At 55.1% G+C, this 21242-nt stretch overlaps 1 pseudogene; it reads right to left on the reverse strand.

The window, feature by feature from the left end:
• LOC112633181 overlaps nt 1-12861 on the reverse strand; it is a 35112-nt pseudogene extending 22251 nt beyond the window's left edge.
• Nucleotides 12862-21242: the final 8381 nt, after the last annotated feature.

Below are 21242 nucleotides of genomic sequence, written 5' to 3' on the forward strand. Positions count from 1 at the left end.
ATTCTCTTGACCCAAAACAGGGGCAATGGTTGGACATTCTAGGCTCCTGAAACCCCATCCACATATCTACCCATACATTCATATATCCCTTCATTATTCACCCACCCACTCGCCCATCCATCCATCCATCCATCCATCCATCCATCCATCCAATCATCTATCCATCCACCATCATCCATCCATCCATCCACCTATATCCGTCCCCCCATCAAACTATCCATCCATCCATCCATCCATCCATCCATCCATCCATCCATCCATCTACTGCAGACTCTACTGCAGACTCCTGGGATAGCACCATAATGTGGATGAATGTCCATAACCTGCAGCTAAACGTGTACAAATGATCTCCACATCGCTCGTGCTCTGCCTCTATCTCAGGTGCCCTAGGAGTCTCACTCTCTTACTCCTAGCTCCCGAAACCTAGCTGTCCTTGCCCCATTCCATCTGCGCCCCTCCTGAGCCCCTCCACTCCACTCAGCTCTGTCCTGGACGTCGCCCCCACAGCCTCTCTGGCTGCTCTCTGCCTCTGTATCCCAATTTGCAGATTTTGCTGGGTGAGGAAGCGCAGCAGCTGACTTAGAGGTCTGGGTGGGGGTTGCGGGGGAAGCAGGTTGCAAATAATTCATATATTGCCGTAGCTTGCTCTTTCTCCTCTCCTTCCCTCCCCTCCCCTCCCCCCCTCCCCTCCCCTCCCCTCCCCTCCCCTCCCTTCCTTTCCTTTCCTTTCCTTTCCTTTCCTTTCCTTTTTTTGAGACAGAGTTTCACTCTTGTTGCCCAGGCTGGAGTGCAGTGGCATGATCTTGGCTCACCACAACCTCCGCCTCCTGGGTTCAAGCGATTCTCCTGCCTCAGCCTCCCAAGTAGCTGGGATTACAGGTGTGCAGCACTATGCCCATCTAATTTTGTATTTTTAGTAGAGACAGAGTTTCTCCATGTCGGTCAGGCTGGTCTCAAACTCCCGACCTCAGGTGATCTGCCTGCCTCGGCCTCCGAAGGTGCTGGGATTACAGCCATGAGCCACCGCGGCCAACCTCTCTTTTTCTTTTTCTTTTGTTTTTTTTTGAGATGGAGTCCTCTGTCGCTCAGGCTGGAGTGCAGTGGTGCAATCTTGGCTCACTTGCAACCTTCGCCTCCCAGGTTCAAGTGATTCTACTGCCTTAGCCTCCAGAGTAGCTGGGATTACAGATGTCTGCCACCACGCCTGGCTAGTATTTTTTCTCTCTTTTCTTTTTTTTTTTGTATTTTTAGTAGAGACAGGGTTTTTCCATGTTGGCCAGGCTGGTCTTGAACTCCTGGCCTCAGGTGATCTGCCTGCCTCGTCCTCCCAAAGTGCTGGGGTTACAGGCATGAGCTACCGCGCCCAGCCTGGTTACACCAAATCTCAAAAAATAAAAAATAAAAAAGTAGCCTGATTGCTTCAAAGTTGCCTCCTAAAGCATGAGCGTTTTGGGATTCTCATCTTGTCTTTAGACACTAAGGCCCCCAGGCTTGGCCTGGCCTCAGTTGCCATGCTGGCCACAGAGTTGCCTGGAAGTTGCTTTCCTTCCCTACATGCTCTGTGCTTCCAGCTCGCGCTGCCTCCTCAGCCCCTCTCCTCCCCTTCTCCCTGCCACACCCCCTCTGCCCCTACCTGGATGCCTCCCTTTTCTTCTTTGGGTTTCAGGTTCAAAAGCACCTCCTCTGGGAAGTTCTCCCTGGTCCTGCCCTGATGCAAGGGCATCAATCATGTGTCCCTTCCGGCTTCCTTGCAGTGGGAAGGAGACGACCTTGACCTTTGAGTCAGCAAGGACTCAGTGACAGGTCTGCTCCCTGGGACCCCAGCGCTGCAAGCCCATGGACCGGATTTTGTTTCTTGTATACCTCGGGTGAGGGGCACTGTGCTGGGCATGGGGTAGGTACTCGGGAAGCCTCTGCAGAAGGAGTGTGGGCAGGAAATGGAAAATGAGCTTTGCCACCACTGGTGTGACCTATGAGGTTGCACCCCTAGGGGGACAGTGACAGCTGTGGGTTCCCTTGGAAGTGACTCTTGGCTTTTGTAGATCAGTGAGTGGGAGTACTGGTCGGGGGAACCAGGCTCAGACCAAGCCACCCAGTTCGTGGGACCTCAGTTTGCCATTCTGTGAAATGGCCACAAAGGACTCTGCCTCATCGACTTCAGAAGGTGGTGGTGAGATCTATTCTGAGACAGTGTGGAGTGGCTATGGTCCCAGCCAGTGCGCCCCCTGACTGGATGGTGTGTGCGTGTGTGTGCACATGCATGTGTGCGGGCTGCTGGGGGATGCTGTGTATTCGTGAAGCTCTAGCCAGCTTAGGCCCACTTTAGGGAGTGTCTGTCTTCTCCCCTGCTGAGTCATCACCTTCCCTGGGCTCAGCAGAGAAGCTAAGTCTGGGCCCTCTCTCCCTCCCCATCCCTGGGCGAAGGCCCTTGTCACCACTTGGCTTAGGGCAGGTGGCCCGTCTGCTCTGAGGCATTCCCATGGGTCTTGTTTTCACTGCCAGAGTTCCTAGCAAGGAAGGCTTGGCTGGGCTGTGAAATCTGGGGCAAAGTGCGGCACTGGCTCTTACCCTCCTTCACCCAACTCACTTGGCCTGACCATCCCCTCCTACTGCCCTTGGTCAGTCTGGAGCCATTAGAGTCAGCAGGGAGAAAGAGGATAGAGGAATGAAAGGAGAGGTGGCTATTCCCTTGTCCCAAAACAGGGGCAATGGTCAGACATTCTAGGCTCCTGAAAACCCATTCACATATCCACCCATACATCCATATATCCCTTCATTATTCACTCACCCACCCACTCATTCTTCCATCCATAGTCCATCTGTTCAGTCATCTATCTATGCATCCATCCATCCCCCATCCATCCACTTATCCATCCATCCATCCATCCATCCATCCATCCATCCATCCATCCATCCGTTCAATCATCCATCCATCCGTTCAATCATCCATCCATTCATCCCTCCATCCCCTTCATTCATCCAGGTATCCACCCTTCATCTATCCATCCACCTATATCCATCCCCTCATCCATCCAACCATCCATCCATCCATCATCCTCCCACCCATGCAACTATTCATGCATCTATCCATTCATCATCCATCCACTCATCCATCTATCCATCCATCTGTTCATCTGTTCAATCATCCATCCATTCATTCACCATCACTCATCCCCTACATCTAACTGTCTATCCATCCATCCATCCACCTATCATCCTTCCACCTATGCAACCATCCATTCATCTATCCATCCATCTATCCATCCATCTATTTATCTGTTCAATCATTCATCCATCCATCCACTGATCTATCCACCCATTTCCCATTCATTCATCCAGCCATCATCCATCCCCCCTTCCAACTATCCACCCGTCCATCCATTCATTTATCCATCACCCGTCCAAACATCTATCTATCCATTCATCCACCTCTGCTCCTTGTCTGATGTCCGCTCTGTGGATCTATGGGGCCCCTGCTGGGTACTGTGGACACAGGAGTAGCCAACCTGGTCTCTGACCTAGGGGAGCTCATGGAGAGGTGGAGGACACTTCACCACCCCAATGCTGGGTGACAAATGCTGTAATGCGGTTGCTTGGTGAAGGTGGGGTGTGACCTCACAGGCTTCCCAGAGTGGTAGAGGATGTGGTTAGGAGGTTTGAGCGAGAGATGAGGCAGGAGAGGCTGTGGGACCTGCTGGGCGGCTCCCAAATGCCAGCTGAGTCTGGAGGGCCTTTGATAAAACCTGAGATCAAGTCACATACCACAAAAGTCACCCTCTTAAAGCATAGAGTGTAGTTTTTAGTATATTCACAAGATTGTGCAACCACCAATCTAATTCCAGAATATTAACATCTCCCTAAAAGAAACCCTGTTCCCATTAGCAGATACTCCGCCTTCCCCCATACCACCAGCACCTGGCGATCACCAATCTTTCTGTCTCTGTAGGTTTCCCTATTCTGGACATTTCATACACATGGAAACCTAGAATCCTTGGCCTTTCCTGTCAGGCTTCTTTCACTGAGCACCATGTTTTGAAGGTTGACCCATGATGTGTCACTTGTCAGGACTTCAGTCCTTTTTATGGTTGGATGTGCATACCACATTCTGTTTATCCATTTTCTGTTGATGGAAATTTGGATTGTTTCCACATTTTGCTGTTGTGAATAGTGCTGCTGTAAACATTCAAGTGTACATTTTTGTGTGGACATGTGTTTCTGTTTTCTTGAGTAGATATCTGCAGTGAGATTGCTGTAACTCTATGTTTAATTTTCTGAGGAACTGCCAGGCTGTTCTTCAAAACTTCTGCACCATTTTACCTTCCCATCAGCAATGTATGAGGGCTCTAATTTCACTACATCCTTGCCACAATCTGTTATTGTAATTTTTTTTTGGTACAGCCATCATTGCGACTGTGAAGTGCTGTGACTTTGTCTGTTTGATTTGCATTTTTTCTGATGACTAGTGATATTGGGCCCCTTTTTATGTGCCTGTTGCCACGAGTATATCTTGTCTAAAGAAGTGTATCTTCAAATCCTTTGGTCACTTTTTTTTTGAAACAGAGTCTCACTCTATTACCCAGGCTGAAGTGCAGTGGTGTGATCTCAGCTCACTGCAACCTCCACCTCCCAGGTTCAAGTGGTTCTCCTGCCTCAGCCTCCCAAGTAGCTGGGATTACAGGCACCCACCACCAAGTCCCGCTAATTTTTGTATTTTTAGTAGGGACAGGGTTTTGCCATGTTGGCCAGGCTGGTCTCGAACTCTTGACCTAAAGTGATCCCCCCCACCTCAGCCTCCCAAATTGCTGAAATTACAGGTGTGAACCACTGTGCCTAGCCTTCTTTGGTCACTTTTTGATGTGGATATTTGTTTTTTTAAATTATTGAGTTGTAGTAGTTCTTTATCTAGTCTAAATACTATATCTGTATTAGATACGTGATTTACAAATAGTTCCTTCTAGTCTTTGAGCTGTTTTATCACTTTCTTGTTAATGTCCTTTGAAGCACAGGTTTTTCATCTTGGTGAAATCCATTTTCTATGTTTTCTCTTTGGTTTCTTGTGCTTTTGGTGTCATAACTAAGAAATTCTTGCCTAATTCAAAGTCATGAAGATTGGCATCTGTCCTCTTCTGCTTTTTGTAGTGGCAACTCTTCCATGGCTGTCTTTGATCCATTTTGAGTTAGTTTTTGTATATGGAGTGAGGTAGGGGTCCAGCTTCACTCTTTTGCATGTGGATACCCAGTTGTCTCAGCTCCATTTGTTGAAAGATGATTCCTCTTTGATTGTCTTGGCACCTTCATTGAATATCAATTGGCCATATATATGTATGGGTTTATTTCTGGACTCTTACTCTATTCTATTGACTTATATGTCTTTAATTATGCCAGTACCACACCATCTTGATAGTTGTAGCTTTGCAGTAAGTTTTGAAGTTGGGAAGTATGAGTCCTCCTATTTTTTTTTTTTTTGAAGATCGTTTGGTTTTTCTGGGCCCGCTGCATTTCTGTGTGAATTTTGGGATCAGTATACACAACACAGGTAGCTAGGATTCCGATACGGTGAGGAGAGTCTTTGTCTACAGGGCAATGGGGAGCCATGTGGGTTTTTGAGCAGGTGAGTGACAGGGTCAGACTTGGGTTTTGCTAAGATGGATCTTCCCAGCACAGAGAATGGATTTGAGGGAGTGAGTTAAGCCCAGGGGGATGCAAGGAGAGGTGGTGACAGCCAGGGGCTGGCCATGAGGCAAGGTGACAGGCATGGGCTGGCCACGGGACAAGGAACCAAGAGAGGCAGAGGAACCAGGGTCTTGGACTGGTGGGCTATAGGGAGGGATGAGGTGGTTGGGTCTCTGGAAGGCCCAGTCCCATTCCTGGCACCCCACCCTTCTTGGTCAGGGAGAGGGGTCAGGGAGCAGGCTGGACTGGGTGTTGGGACATCTGGATCCAACTCTGCCTCTGTCACTGCTCCACTGTCATCTCCCATGGGCGACTTCCCAGCCCCCACCCATCCCTCCTCCCCAGGGCCTGGATTCAAACAGACTCATCCAGGAGAGCTGGAAAGGCCCTATGAATCCATGCAGTCCAAGGTCTATTTTATAGATGGGAAAACAGAGGCCTCATGTGATTGACTCCCTGCTCTCCTCTGAGTTCTTTGGAGCCTCAGGTTTTGCCCTTGCCAGTCCCTGGGTCCATCCTCTAGGGCCTAAGAACAAACCGCCAGCCCACAGCTCATCCGACCAAGAGCTACAACTGCACGTGATACTATGACCAGACCATTCCAGAAAATCCTTGCTCAGGAAGACACAGTCGCAAAGGACTTTGTTTCAGGAACTTCCTGGAACCCATTTATCTGAACAATAGCTCACCTCACTGGGTGAGCTGCTTGCTCGTGAAATGACCGCTCTCTCACAAGGACGTGCTTGAAACCCATGCCTCACTGTGTCCCCAGTGCCATTCTGCTGTGTCACCAGGTTCACCCAGTCCCAGTCCGTCTCCACAAACCACTTAGACCCAGGACCCAAACTTACAAAGGCCTTTCCTGACCTCCCCTTTCCAAGACACTCCTGGGGCTCTGTCAGGGGTGCCCCCTGCAGACGCAGACACTGAGCTTGGCTTGGCTGGGTGACTGCTGAGTCTCCAAGATGGGATGGGGCCCCTGCACATTCCTGGCCCCCTATTTCTTGTGTCTCCTTAATGGCACCTCTCAGTCTGCCTTAAAAAAATTAATAGACTTTATTTTTAGAGTTGTTCGAGGTTCAGAGTTGAATTGAGTGGCAGGTGCAGAGATTTCCCGTGACCGCACAGCTCCCACCACGCACACCCTCCCTCTATCAATGTCCGCACCAGAGGGTGCATCTGTGGTACCTGATGGACCCGCATGGCCACATTAGGGCCACCCAGAGTCCACAGTTTCCATGAGGGGCCCCTCCTTGCATTGGATTTAAGGACAGGGACCCCCATGGTAGCATCATCCAGGACAGGGATCCGCGTGCCCGACCTGCTCATCCCTATCTCCCTCTCACTCCTGGCAACCACCACTCCTTTCACTGTCTCTGTAGTTTTGCCTGCCCCACAGGGTCATGTAGTCGGGATCACACTGTTTGTAGCCTTTTCAGACTGGCTTCTTCCACTGTTGAGATGCATGTCAAGTTCTTCCATGACTTTTTTTTTTTTTTTTTTTTAGATGGAGTTTCACTCTTGTTGCCCAGGTTGGAGTGCAATGGTGTGATCTCAGCTTACTGCAACCCCTGCCTCCCTGGTTCAAGTGATCAGCCTGCCTCAACCTCCTGAGTAGCTGGGATTACAGGTGCCCACCACCATGCCTGGCTATTTTGTTGTATTTTTAGTAGAGACAGGGTTTCACGATGTTGGTCAGGCTGGTCTCGAACTCCTGGCCTCAGGTGACCCACCTGCTTCAGGCTTCCAAAGGGCTGGGATTACAGGTGTGAGCCACTGCACCCGGCCACTTCCATGGCTTTTCATGGCTTCATAGCCCCTTTCTCTCCCTTCCTTCCTTCCTTCCTTCCTTCCTTCCTTCCTTTGTTCCTTCCTTTTTTATCTAAGTAAAATTTAACATCAAAAATGGACACTTGGGGAAGGCAGAAAGATCACGCACAAGGCTGTCACTTCACACTTGGAAGGCTGCACAGCAGCCCAGACAGTGGGCAGCCGGGCAGAGGCGCTCCTCACTTTCCAGACAGTGGACAGCTGGGCAGAGGCGCTTCTCACTTCCCATACGGTATTCATAGCCCATTTATTTTAATCGCTGAATCACATCTTATTGTCTGGCTGTGCCTGAGTTTATTCACCCATTCCCCTGCCGAAGGACATCCTGTTTGCTTCCCATCAGTTTGGCTTCCAACAGCATTACTTGTGTAGGTGCCTTCCTTCCCCTTCCAGGGCTGGGCTATGGGATGCAGTAGTCTCCGTGACCGTGGGTCATTCAGCAGATGTGCATGGAGTGACAAGGGTGTGGATTCAGGGTTAGGCTTCCCGGGTGGACCCTAAAACCCTCATTGAGACTCAGGACCCCAAAGCAAGGGTCATGGGGTGGGTAGGGGCTGCCACTGGTGGAGGTGGAGAGAAGGCAGGTAAGCAGGAGCCTGCCACGGCACCACCATTTGGCAAATGCCAACAAGGCCTATCCCCGGGAAACCAGTGGGCCTGTCCTGGGAGGGCCTTGCCTGGAGTGTCAGGGGGAGGCAAGGCTGTGGGTCAGAGAGGCTCTGATATAGCCGAAGGATGAGTGGGCCATGGCCAGGGGAAGGTAACGGGTGGGCAAGTGCATGGGAGAGGCTGCTGCAGAGGGCACAGCCCGTGCAAAGGCCCAGCTGAGGTCCCAAGCATGGCTTAGGGCACCAGGAGCAGAGGACCTTGATGGGTGGGTGATGGGGAGAGGAAGTCCAAGAAGCAGACAGGCAGGCGCCCCCCGCCCCAGCCCCTGGGAGTTTAGATCCTATATGGGGGACCCCAGATGAGCAGAGGATGTTCAAACGGAGGTGCAGCAGCTCTGATTGACGGTTTTAAGTTCAGGCCAGAAACCAAGATGGTCTGACCTGCAGAGGGGGCTCTGGGAGGCGAGGAGGTGGCAGACAGAGGGGGATTCAGAAGGGGCTCCTGGGGCTATTGTGGGGTGGGGGGTGTGGTTTGCAGATCTCCAGGATGAACAGTCGGAAAGAAGCTCGGGTGTGGCTGCACCAGGCACTGGCCTCCATTCTTGCCGGCAAGCTGGCGTCTAGGTGTTCTCCGTTGATCCTCCCCTGCCTCTGTCCAGGCCCCACTCGCCCCCCTGCTTTCCTCCCCTGTGCCCTGTCTCCTCCCTGCCTCAGGTGGGAGCATTAACTTGGTGCCTCTGGGGCAGTGATGAGGCGGTGGAATGATCCTCCTCTCCCTCCTTCCTAGCACAAGGCACAGTGCCTCCAGGCACATGCGTGGGCTCTGCGGGGCCTGCGGGACTCACCTTGAACACGAAGCCTGGCCAGGAGCTCTATGAATATTTCCTGTTGAATCCACATGGTCGTCCCAGGGCAGAGGCACCACTGCCCCAGTCTTATGGTGAAGGGACAAGGCCCAGGGAGGTGACAGAGCAGGGAGAGCTGGGAAGGCGGCAGAGCTGGGCTGTGAATCTAGGTCCGAACGCCTGATGCTGCCTCTTTTTTTTTTTTTTTTGAGATGGAATTTCGCTCTTGTTGCCCAGACGGGAGCTCAGCTCACCGCAACCTCCGCCTCCCGGGTTCAAGACATTCTCCTGCCTCAGCCTCCTGAGTAGCTGGGATTACAGGCATGAGCCACCACGCCCGGCTCTACTAAAAACATTTTGTATTTTTAGTAGAGACAGGGTTTCTCTGTGTTGATCAGGCTAGCCTCAAATTCCTGACCTCAGGTCATCCGCCCCCCTCGGCCTCTCAAAGTGCTGGGGATTACAGGTGTGAGCCACTGCACCTGGCCCTGAGGCTGCCTCTTAAGCACGGTGCCTCTGCCGCCTGCCTGGCTTCCTTCTCTCACTAACTCACTGGCCAGCTGCACCTTGAAGAGGTGGGGCTGGAGGTCCATTTTCACTTCTGAAGGTCACCTGGGGGCATCTCGGAGGCAGAGCTGGGGTTTCTGCCCAGGGTGGCTCCTGTCTCTTTAAATGGGAGGGGCTCCCCGAGGGAAAGGGGATTGGAAGCTGTGTTTGCAAACCCGGGACAGAAGAATAGGACCACCCACTAAGGAGGAAGGGCAGGAGGGAGAGGATGGTGCCTCTTCCTCCCCTCAGCCTGCAACAGAGCCGCAGTTTTCACAGGTTTCACCTGATGAGAGAAGAGCTGACTCGAGCTTGACTTTTAGTGTGGGGGCCTCAGGGATGAGCTTTGGCTTTTGAATATCCACCTGGTGGTGGTGGGGTTCCTGGGATCCCTGCCACTCACTGGCTGCTCGGCCGTCTTCACTTTCCCTTGGTTACCTTGTGCACAGGGTGAGCTGATAAGTAGTTAATTGGAGAACAGTGGTGGGGAAGGGAAGGAAATTGGGTTGTCTGAAGCATCCAGGAAACGTGTACCCTCTGCATTGGTGCCCCATGCTCATCCCGACTGGATGTCCCCATCTCACCCTAACTGTTACTGTAACCCTAACCCTAACCCTAACCCTAACCCTAATTTAACATTACCCTTTTCAGGTGGGTGTGCTGCCTTCTCTTTATCAACCACTAGGTGGCAGGAATGCCCCACAGATCCCATCGGGTCGCCTGCAGGCGGGGACTGGAGAGCCACCGTCTGACCTCACACCTGGCCCTTCCGTGGGCGCTGTCCAGGACGGTTCTGGATGGTGAAAATTCCAGCTGTGGGCCCTCCTGGGGCTAGGCTGGGGAAGCCACACCTGAGCCCCTCCTTGTCCCCCAAGGATCCCCATGTAGCCCACCAGCAAGCCCTTCCTGTTGTGCCTGACCCCTGCCCAGGCTGTGGGAGGGAGGCCCTGGGAGATGGAGGCTGGTGGTCAGGGAGGTTTCCCAGGAGGGAGGCCCGGCCGGGAAGCAGCCAGCCTGCCCTGGCAGGGGGAGCGTGGGGGCAGCCTGGAGGGGAGGGGTGCGTCCACAGCACCAGGGACCCTAATGGTGTTGCCCGCACCCAGGACCAGCCAAATTATGAGCCAGCCCAGCCAAGGTGAACCTGAAATGGGGCTCTCCTTCACCAATGACTAAGAATCTCAAGACAGAATGGCAGAGCACTCAACTCTGCACGAGGTCCTCTGGCTCCCCTTCCCAAATGCCTGGATGGCAGAGCACTCAGCCCTGCGCGGGGTCCTCTGGGCATGGCCCTGCCAGTTCCCTGTGCTCCCCTTCCCAAACGTCTGGGGAGACGCTGCCCACAAAGTCTCACTCTCTGCCTGGCCAGCTCCCAGCAGCCCTGCCTGCCATGGGACAGACCGGCCTCATCCCCATTTTACAGAGGAGGAAACTGAGGCTCAGGGAGGGGAAGGGATCTCCCTGGGAACCCCGATCCTTTTCATCTTCGGGGCCTTCTGCCCGTCAGCCACCGTCACCGCCATGGGAACCTGGGGTTGGCCCTCAGAGTCCCAGACCAGTCCCTACCTGCCAGTGGTGTGTCCCTGCCCGTTTGCTTCCCGATGGGGTGTGGAAAGGACCCCTGGCTGGGTGAGTGGGGCTCCCGGCGCTCAACGTCCAGCAAGTAATGATGATGATGAAAACAACCACACTGTTGCTTTAACAAACAGCCACTGTTGTTTCCATGACACCAGGAACCTGGACCACCTAGAACTGCCCCCTTCCAAGCAACACTGGGGCTGGCTTCCCGTCGGAGCAATCTGGAGACCCTGTGGCTGGCAGGCGACACTGTCTCCCCACCCAGGTGCCCCCAGCCCCCGGACCTAGGCTCCTGCTGCAGCCAGGAGGGGTTGAGGGTGCGGTTCCCACAGGGTCTGGGGATCTTTCCGGCTCTTGGAAGAGGGTGTGCCCTCTGAGCCCCCTAAATCCCACAGTGCCCCTGCCCTCTCTGGGCTTTCTTTGTGGTTTGCCAGCGTGGGAAATGGCCCTGAGAGGCCTGCAAGTCCAGCCGGCCCCTCCGTGTGTGCCCAGACCAGATCCTCGGGCGGTGGCTCGGGGTGCACGGGTGCTGCTGCTGGGCGCCTGCCTTCTGACGGTGCCTGTGCGGTCAGGCGGTGAGTGTTTGTTCAAGAGAAGCCTTGGGTCCTCCTTGTCGCACGCTGACACAGCCTCGGCCACAGCACCCTGCTGGCCCTCATCACCCAGGCTGCCTCTGGGAGGGACAGAGCGCGGGCAGTACTGGCCCCGTGGGGCCGTGTGCAGGGGAGCTGCTGCCACCTGAGGTCCCCACGTCAGTTCTGTGGCCTCACAGGTGACCACAGCCTGGGGGACTTAAAACAACAGACATTTATTCAATCGCAGTTCTGGAGGCCAGAGGTCCGAAATCAAGGTGTCAGCAGAGCCGGGCTCCTCTGAAGGCTCAGGGGGATCTTTCCTGCCTCTCCCAGCTCCTGGGGACCCCAGTTCCTTAGCTTGTGGCTGTATCCCTCCCATTCTTCCTCCATCCTCATGTGGCCTCCCTCTGTGCCTTCTCCTCTTCTGTCTCTTACAAGGACATTGTCATGGGACTTAGGGCCCACCAGAAAAAATCCAGGATGCAATTAGATCCTGTCTCCAAATAAGGGCATGCTCACAGGTTCTGGGGATTAAGACAGCGGGCAGTCCCCACGCAGGCAGGGCAGAACCGGCCGAGCCCCTGCAACCACCTCCCAGCCCTGCGCCCCTCTGTCCTAGGGGCCCATCCAGCCCGTGGGTGGGGGGCCTCTGCCCTGAGTCACCCACTTCTCCCTCTGTGTTTGTCATCCACTATCAGCATCTGGAGGGGCTCCCCATCCCCACTCTGGAGGGTCTGCTGAGTGGTCCCTGGTGGCCTCCCCCAGCCCAGGCTTGGTGCTGAGCTGGCTGCAGAAGGTCTGCCCGGGGAACCTCAAAGGGACTGAATATCCTGAATATCACCCTCCCCTTGCTACACCCTGGTTGTCACCAAGGCTCCGCCCAAACCTCACCTCCTCCTGGAAGCCCTCACAGACCACCAGGTGGGCTTGGGCCTCCTGCGGGCTTCTTCTCTCCAGCCCAGACCACTCTGTTGTGATCTCAGACTGGGGGCTTACCCAGGGACCCAGGGGTCTAGCGCCTTGTGCTCCATCCCATAGCCTGGGAGCCCCCGCCCCAGATGGCCCAGCAGGTTGTGGGAGAGCACCCATCCCTCCCCTCCAGCACACAGAGAGGGCAGGCGGGGGCCCCCCGGCCCAGGAGCTTCTCCTCCACCGCTCACTCTGTCTTCGCACCGTGAAGACGGCCAAGGGGTGGCGCTCGGGCTCCATAGTTGCCCTCGCTCAGCCCCGCGATGCTCTTCAGCCTGGGCCCTGGCTGCCATCGGCTGCCCCCTTACACCCAGCACCCCGACATTTGGAACCGTCTGCAGTTTCTTGAAAAGACCTCCTTCTTGCCTCTGGGCTTTGCATGTGCCGTTCCCACTTTCCTGCTCCCCAGCGTCCCGACCCCTTCCTTCCAGCCTTCTCTGCGAAGGGTGGGTCAGGGCACCCTGATGCCCCCACCAGGTAAGACTCGATTGATGACAGTACAGTCCCACCTCTATGCCTCTGTCCACCCCATTTTTTCTTCTTTGTGTTTCCTTCTTTTTGTCCCCCAACTTTATTTCCATTTCCTAATCTTTCTTCTTTCTTTCTCTTTCTTTCTTTCTCTCTTCTCTTCTCTTCTCTTCTCTTCTCTTCTCTTCTCTTCTCTTCTCTTCTCTTCTCTTCTCTTCTCTTCTCTTCTCTTCTCTTCTCTTTTCTCTCTCTCTCTCGATGTGGAGTCTCACTCTGTTGCCCTCACTCACAGGCTGGAGTGCAGTGGTGCAATCTTGGCTCACTGCAAACACTGCCTCCCGGGTTCAGTAGCTGGGATTACAGGCACCTGCCACCATGCCTGGCTAATTTTTGTATTTTTAGTAGAGATGCGGTTTCACCATGTTGGCCCGGATGGTCTCGCACTCCTGACCTCACGTGATCTGCCCACCTCAGCCTCCCAAAGTGCTGGGATTACAGGCGTGAGCCACCACGCCTGGCCTCTTGTTTTTCTAATCTCAGCCAAAAAAGGGCCTCCTCCCGGAAGCCTGCCCTGATTCCCTGGCTGAGCAGGCTCTCTCTTTCCTTGGAAACACCCCCGCCTCCGGTGGAAGCTGCCCCTTTCTCATGAAGTGGAGCACTCTGGTCCTGAAGTTGGGGTCTTGGATGTGCCGGTCAAAGGTCTCCCGGCCCAGATGCCTTGGAGCCCCCGCTTTCCTGAGGCTAGGCATGGAGTCTCAGATCTCAAGAGCCTGTGCCCGCCTGGGCGTTGAGCAGGAGTTCAGGGGACACTCAGTGAGTCACTGCCAGACACCAGGCAGTGATGGCATGAAGGAGTGAAGTCGCTGGCCCAGAAACCTGTCTCTGTGCAGTGCCAAGGGGGAGCAGGGCTGTGGAGAGCATGACCCCCTTGTTGAATCACATCTGCCTGTATGCCTCGATACACCACACAGAGAGATGATGGGAGATACCACCAAGATGAGATGCCACTCAGTCTTACTTTTGTTTGTATACTTCCCTGCATTGTTTGAAATTTTTTTACAGTGTTATTTTTATTATCCTATAAATCAATACAATTACTCCCAGCTTTGAAAAAGTGAAAGCCTTGAGTGATGTGGCTCCACTTCTCACTCCCACAGACCCGGGAGGGGCTCTACAGGTCCCCTTGTGCCCACGCCTACCTGGCTTGTCCCCACAGGTGGGTTTTCTGAGACAAGGGGGCTTTTGGACACAGGTCTGTCCCCAGAGCTAGCCAGAAGCTCCAGAGAAGAGAGAGCAGGTGCCCAGGACGATGCGGCTCAGTTGCCAGGTAACGGTGGTCACCATAGCAACAGCTGCCTCCTCGGAGGCCGCAGAAACCTCGGCACCCCCCACCCTGCAGACCGGGGGTGGCGGAGGCAGTGGTGTGGGGCTGCCCCTGCCCATTCAGTCGCCCACCTCTGGAGCTTTTCTTTCCCTTCCCCCTCCCACCCTTGCTTCAGTATCAGGGTGAGATGTAGGGTGGGGACTACCATGGCCCAGCCCTGTGATCTGCTCCTGGCCCTTCCATGGACTCTCCTGTGCCCCTGCCCTTTTTGGGGCTCAGTTTCCCCATTTGCCACATGTGGTGGCAGTCTCTGCTTTTCCCTCCCATTCACAAGCGTCTCTGGAGCGTCTGCCCCATGCCAGGCACTGCATTGGCCAGGGTGCCCCTTGCTGCCTGGCATAGCATGGGGTGTGTGATTGGGGCCCCGGGCTTGTTCAGGTACATGAGCAGTCACGAGTGTGGAAATGGAAAATCTCAGGGCTGGAGGCAGCAAAGCTGGGATCTGGGGCCATGTTTGCCCTGGGCCTCAGTTTCCCTGTGTGTGGCAGGAGTGAGCCTCTCTTGCCTGCCTCCACAAGGGCTGCTTTGAGACAAAGAGAAACAGGGGCTGGGAGCACAGGGAAGCAACAGGGTCATAGCCTCCTCCCCAGAGACTGGGGAGCAGAGCAGGAGGGGTCAGTTCTGTCTCCCAATTTTCATGCCACCACAGTCTCCTCCACACTTGGCTCCCCTGCCATGGCCCCTCACCCGACTCCATCTCCTGGGCATTTATTTATTATTATTATTTTTTGAGACAGAGTTTCGCTCTTGTTGCCCAGGCTGGAGTGCAATGGCGCTATCTTGACTCACTGCAGCCTCTGCCTCCCGCGTTCAAGTGATTCTCCTGCCTCAGTCTCCCGAGTAGCTGGGATTACTGGCATGCGCCACCACGCCCAGCTAATTTTATATTTTTAGTAGAGACGGGGTTTCTCCATGTTGGTCAGGCTGGTCTTGAACTCCTGACCTCAGATGATCCGCCCGCCTGGGCCTCCTAAAGTGCTGGGATTACAGGCGTGAGCCACCGCGCCCGGCCTCCTGGGCATTTAACTACACAATTGCTCATTGCCCCACACCCATCATCGTGTCTCTGGCCTGTGCCTCTCCCCAGCCCCTCTGGACTGGGTGTTCTAGCGCCTCTGCTGGCATCGTGCCTGCACACTCCGGCATCCCTGGCACGCTGGGTGACCCAGGACAAGGCCCTAGGCCTCTCTGAGCCTGCGTCTCTTTGCCACCTCCGTGGGAGGTGTGTGTCTTCATCCTGGCGCATCCCAGCACCCTGATGGTAACTCGGGGGAGCTCCTGGTGGGGTCAGGGCACCTCACCTCTGACAACCTGAGTTCCTCATCTGTGGCTAAGGGAGACCCAGTGGCCCTGTCCAAGGCTAAGGGGCTGCTGGGGGATCCGGCCTACGTGAGGGGCCCACCAGACCCACAGACACGGATCCCAAGCCGTCTGGGGGCCCAGACACTTCTGGGTCACCTCGCCCCAATCCCATTTTTGTTTGCGCTCCATCCTTAACCCATTCTGCTCCTGTTCATTCAGCATCCCCCGTGTGTCGGCTTCTGGAAGTGTCTGTGGGGGCCCAGCCATCCCCAGCCCCTGCGTGGGCGGCTGTGATCCCAGGAGCAGCTGCCAGAGAGGACCAATTTTGACCGTCGGAGGGGGATGTGTTAAGCGCCAGGCTTCCCTCATCCCCGATTAGTCGCCATGGCAACCTCCTAGCAACCACGCAAACAGGACGTGTGCAGCCAGAGCCCTGGGGTTGTCGGAAACGGGGACTCACAGGGCCATCCGGGGTCACTTCGGGGAGGTCGAGGTCCAGGCCGAGGACCCGGAGCCCGGGAGCCGCCTGTCCGCCCCTGTGTATTTCATTTTAAGTGACACCAGCATTGCCCACAACACAACTCGACCCCGCCCAGCTGCCGCACGCGGCGGGACCCCCAGCTTGTCTGCTGCTCTGGGGGTCTCGAAACCTCCTCACTTACGAGGGACGCCGCCTGCAGCGACAGGTTCTGCTGACCCCGCCCGGGAGGCCGAGCCTGATTCCTGCCACGTGGGGTTTTGTGGGCATCAATGAGAGAGGCCTGGGCCCCGTCACAGCGCTGACCCCATGCCCACCCCTGGGCTTCTCCCAATCTCGTGGGCACGCACCCCGCACCCACACACTCATCCTGTACCCTCAGACACGCACCATGCACACTCCACATGCACACTCCACACGCACGCTCCATGGTACACACACCTCACACGGACACACACCACACACACCTCACACACACACACTCCACAGTACACACACTTCACACGGACACACACCATGCACCACACACACTTCATACACACTCCACAGTACACACACCTCACACGGACACGCACCACACACGCCTCACACACTCCACAGTACACACACCTCACATGGACACGCACCACACACACCTCACACACACACACTCCACAGTACACACACCTCACACGGACACACACCACGCACCACACACACTTCACACACACACCACGCACCACACACACTTCACACACACATACTCCACAGTACACACACCTCACACAGACACACACCATGCACCACACATACTTCACACATACAGACTCCACAGTACACACACTACACACAGGCACACAACACATACTTCACACACACACTCCACAGTACACACACCTCATACAGACACACACCACACACCACACACACTTCATACACACTCCACAGTACACACACCTCACACAGACACACACCATGCACCACACACACACACACTCCACAGTACATGCACCTCACACAGACACACCACTCACCACACACACTTACACACACACATATTCCACAGTACACACACCTCACACAGACACATACATCACACACACTTCACACACACACTCCACAGTACACACACCTCATGCAGACACACACCATACGCCACACACACTCCATACACACACACTCCACAGTACACACACCGCACACAGACACACACCACACACCATGCTCCTTCACTCACAGACACACATGGACACACATACATCTACACACACACACACATTACACAGTACACACACCGCACACAGACACACACACGTACCACACACGCACACACGTACCACATACGCACACTCTCACACACACTCCACAGGCCCCCCCGCTTGGAATTCCACCACACGCAACACCTCACCACACTTTTGGTGGGCTGCCCAGAAGGGGCATCGGCCAATCAGAGCCTCACCCCTGAGAAATCCACCCAGAGAGGCCCCCTGCATCTCCCCCGATTCCCACCCAGAAGCCCCTCCATCTGTCCATCTGTCCATTTGTCGGTCTGTCCGTCTGTCCGTCTGCACTCCCCAGTCCAGACCCCTCTGTAGCCCCAGGGAATTTAAAAGCTGCGGCTGCCCCTCAGGGGTGTGGGCATAGCATGGGAGGAGGGATGCACGCCCCTGCCCCTCCCTTCTCCCTCTGCACCTGGAGAAGCCGCCGGACCAGCAGCCCCAGGCCAGCCATGGGTGCTGTGGGCCTCGGGGAGCCCGGACCCCACACCTGAGGGTGCTCTGCCAGGGCAGGTGGGTGCATCTGGACCTACCTGGGGTGCTGGGGGAAGGAGGGACGCACAGCAGCCTTGGCCCGGGTTGGCCCAGCCTGGCTGAAGGGACAGGGTGCCTTTTTCCTTTCGCAGAGTATGGTCGTGTCACCTTAATTTTCTGTTGTCTGCTGGGCACAGCTGCTTGCTGCCTCCTCACTGTTGCACCCAGTGCTGGGGAGTGTGTGTGTGGCCCAAGTACGTCTGGGTGTGAATGTGTGTGCCAGTGTTTCTGCCTAGGTGTGTGGTGTGTATGGATGAGTGGTGTGTGCATGAGGAGGTGTGTGGTGTGTGTGGTGGCTGTGTGCGGTGTGTGTGCACATGTGTGGTTGGTGTGTGTATATGTGGCATGTGTGGCTGTGCATATGTGCTGTGCATTCGTGTGTGGCATGTGTGTGCTGTGTGTGCCTTTGTGTACATATGTGTTGCATCTGTGTGTGTGGTGAATATGTGGTGGTTGTGTGTATATCCGGTGTGGTGTGTGTGTGGTATGTGTGTGGGTGGTGCGTGTGTTTGTGTGGTGAATGTGTCTGGTGTGGTGTGTGTGTGTGCCTGTGTATACGTGGGTGGTGTGTCTGTGTCTGTGTGTCTGGTGTGTGTGTGTACATGTGTGGTGTGTCTGTGTGTGTGGTGAATGTGTGTCGTGTGTGTGTGTGTCTGGTGGTGTGGTGTGTATGTGGTGTGGTGTGTATGTGGTGTGTGTGGTGAATGTGTCTGGTGGTGTGTGTGTGTGCCTGTGTGTATGTGTGTGGTGTGTCTGTGCATGCGGTGAATCTGTGCCTGGTGTGTGTGTGTGTATGTGTGCGCCTGTGTGTACGTGTGTGGTGTGGCTGTCTGGTGTGTGTGTCTGGTGTGGAGTGGTGTGTGTGTGTGTGTGTGTGTGCGCATACCTGTGTGTATGTGTGTGGTGTGTTGGTGTGTCTGGTGTGTGGTGTGTGGTGTGTGTGTGGGGCAGGGAGTGTGGATGCGGCGGTCTCAGGGCCTCTGGGAACAGGAAGTGGTGGTGTGGAGAGGGGCCCCGGGCTGGCCTGGGTGGGGACTCATCCTGGCTCCCTCCTTCCCAGACTGACCTGGGTGGAGGCTTATCCTGGCCGCCTCCCTCCCGAGCTGACCTGGACAGGGCGCCATCCTGCCTCCCTCCCTCCCCGGCTGGCCTGGGTCGGGGCATATCCTGGCCTCCTCCCTCCCTGCCTGACCTTGATCATTCCTGCCCTGACTTTTGTTTCCTGGCTCATGGGTGTGAGCAGGTGTGCAGGTGTGTTGGGTGGAAGGTTCCAGAACCAGAGGTCAGAAGCCCTTCCTGCCCACACTTTCCTCCTCCCATTGCTTTGCCCGGCAGAAAGGCCGGTAGCAAAATTTCCCGGGTGGCCCCGTGCCTTGGGCTCTGGCACACCTGTGTCTGCACCTGGGGACTGACGGGGTGGGGACCGGGAGCCTCAGCTGTGGGCCCAGCGTGGGCACCCCATGCAGTGCTAAGATGTGGACAGGGCGACTTTGTCGCTTAATTATGAACAGGTCGCCTTTGATCTCCGAAGTGTCCTGGTGGCCTGGCTCTGTCTCCTCAGCAGGCACTGGAAGTTCCTCCTGTTGAGAAACTGCTCAAGGGAGGCTCATTTACCAGGGACACGGAGAACCTCCAGCTTGGCTCCCCATGGATTTGTAGCTACGCTAGCCTGTCACTGGCCATTCTGGGCATAGGCGGGGCTGGGGGGAAGTGTCCCTAAAAAAGAAGACTTGACCAGAAGGAAGAAGGCTCCGAGGACAGCAGGCCAGAGGTCGATCTAAAGGTCAGACCTCATTTTTCCATTCTCTGTGCGAGACTGGAGGCAGAGGGACTGGCCCGAGCCCCATACCCAGGTGTGGGCAGAGTCACTGGAACCCGAGTCTCCAGGGTCCTGGGCTCCTTCTGGAGACAAACCAAGCACCAGGGAGAATCCTCAGGTCCCTCCTGATGCTCAGGGCCTAACCTGCAGGCCTGGGCAAAAGCCTCTTCCTTCGCTGGGCACAGATCCCCCCCGGGAGGTGCAGGGACCATTTACCGTACTCCCTGGTAGCTGGGCCCCTGCCCGAGCATCTTCATGGGTGACCTCGGCTGACCTGCCTGGCTACCGATAGAGGAGGATCCTGTTCTCAGAGAGGGTGAAGTCCTCTCCCCAGGGACAGGGGGCTGGAGAGACAGGGGGTTCTGAACTTGGCTCAGACACCATAACTGCCCTCTTTTGCATGCTGGAAACCCAACTTTGAGGGGCTGGTGGATTCAGTTCCTGGCAAGGGCTCTCTCCTTGGGTTTGCAGATGGCCACTGGGTCCTCACAGGGGGCTGGAGAGACAGGACCCCAGTGCACCCACTCTCAGCAAACTCCTACATTGTAGTGATGTCATTAAATGCGTTAAATGACCATTAGCCATGTCATGCTGTTTAGTATCCCTACTGTTGCATTGTGAGGTTGTGCATGGTGCTATCCCTGCGGCTGCGATCACTTTTGTTATGGTTGTGATTATCAAAATTATTGTTGTTTCTATAGTCACTGTTATTGTTGCATTTATTATCGAAGCTTTAATTGTTATGCCTCTTTGGTGCCGACTCTCCTGGCTGTGTGCCAACTTCCCATGCAGCCATGGTTCTCAGCCCAGTGATTTTGCACCCAGGGGACACTTGACAATGTGTGGAAACATTTCTGGTTGTCACAATTGTGGGGAGGTGGGCTGCTGGCGCTACTGGATAGAGGCCAGAGGCGTGGTTGGAACCTGTGATGCACAGGTCAGGCCCCACCACAGGGAGTGACCTTGCACAAAATGTCAATGGCGCCCTGGATTCCACATCACCCAGAGCAGCTGGAGCCCTTTGCCGGGACAGTGGGGAATTGAGTGGCGGGGGGTGGGTTCAGGTTTCTGGAGTCTTCTTTGGGAAAATGAGCATGGGGTCATCATGGTTAAAGCTCTGCAAACCAGACCTCTGGGTTCCTACTTGGCTTCAACATTTTCCTGCTGTGTAGATAGCCTACCTAGGCTTCCAGAATGAAATAACACAGTCTGGGGGCTTAACCAAAGGATGTTCATCTCTCATAATTCTGTATGCTGGAAGCCCAACTCCGACGGGCTGGTGGATTCAGGTCCTGGTGAGGGCTCTCTCCTTGGGTTTGCAGATGGCCACTGGGTCCTCACAAGGGCGTGGGAGAGAAAGGAGCATGAAGAGGAGGAGGA

Source organism: Theropithecus gelada, chromosome 10 (assembly GCF_003255815.1).
Source record: "Theropithecus gelada isolate Dixy chromosome 10, Tgel_1.0, whole genome shotgun sequence".
Taxonomy (NCBI): domain Eukaryota; kingdom Metazoa; phylum Chordata; class Mammalia; order Primates; family Cercopithecidae; genus Theropithecus; species Theropithecus gelada.